The sequence below is a fragment of the Octopus bimaculoides genome, chromosome 6 (assembly GCF_001194135.2).
Source record: "Octopus bimaculoides isolate UCB-OBI-ISO-001 chromosome 6, ASM119413v2, whole genome shotgun sequence".
NCBI classification, from domain to species: Eukaryota; Metazoa; Mollusca; class Cephalopoda; order Octopoda; family Octopodidae; genus Octopus; species Octopus bimaculoides.
In genome coordinates, this window is record NC_068986.1 from 99,216,314 (window position 1) to 99,217,494 (window position 1,181).

Sequence of the window (1,181 nt, forward strand, 5' to 3'; positions counted from 1 at the left end):
TCTCATTCCTAACGATGTTACTATTATTATATTATTATTATTATTACTATTATTAATCAGGTCGCTGCCGTGAATCGAACTCGGAACCTAATAGTAACATCGTTAGGAATGAGAAACCAGGTTCGAAATTTCCCCAAGACACCTGACGAAGGCTGGAGGGTATATCAGCCGAAACGTTGTGTTGACAACAAACAAGATGAGGACAAATATCCGTCAAATGTAAATGATGTAAATAATGTGTATGATTAAAGTTAGTTGCAACATTTCGGTCAGTTGAACTGCTGCATGCATAAACAAATTAGAAAGAGAAGAAGGTATAGTTAGGTGTTGGGACGAATGCCGAAAACAAGGAAAAGCAAGGTCAGTTGAATTGATGCACGGACAAAAGAAGGCTGGGGTGAAGTGGGCGAGTGGATGGAAAAGAATGTTGCGTAGTTGTAACAATAGGAACCAATGGTTTCATTATCATCCATTGTCCACCAACCTCGTAGCCAATAATTCTCTTGTGTCTTGTCATCTGAAAAGCAGGAAGGTTCTTGAGTCAGCAGCACATGCGGCAACTGCAACAGTGAGACAGTGGCGGTGTTGAGGTATTAGAAGGCAACACGGAACTTCTTAAGTGTTCATCGACATACTAGAAATATCAGTAATCTAACTGAAATCACACCTTACCGTCCTAAACAATGAAAGATATTTTAGATTGTTCAGTTTTAGATATCCTAAATTTGGGAAAGAGACGGGATAGAGCAAATGGAAAAATTTTGAGTATAATTTTGCTGGATCATGACTGACTTGCCTCTACATAACGATAATAATAAAAAGAGCAAGAAATAGGCACCAACACCAGCAGCAGCAGCAACAGCAGCAGTAGCAACAGCAGCAGCAGCAGCAGCAGCAACAGTAACAAGGTAGATACAACTTCAATGTTGTTGGCACTCCGTCGCTTACGACGTCGAGGGTTCCAGGTGATCCGATCAACAGAACAGCCTGCTCGTGAAAATAACGTGCAAGTGGGTGAGTACTCCACAGACACATGTACCCTTAACGCAGTTCTCGGGGATATTCAGCGTGACACAGTGTGACAAGGCTGAGCCTTCGAATTACAGGCACAACAGAAACAGGAAGTGAGAGTGAGAGAAAGTTTTGGTGAAAGAGTACAGCAGGGTTCGCCACTATCCCCT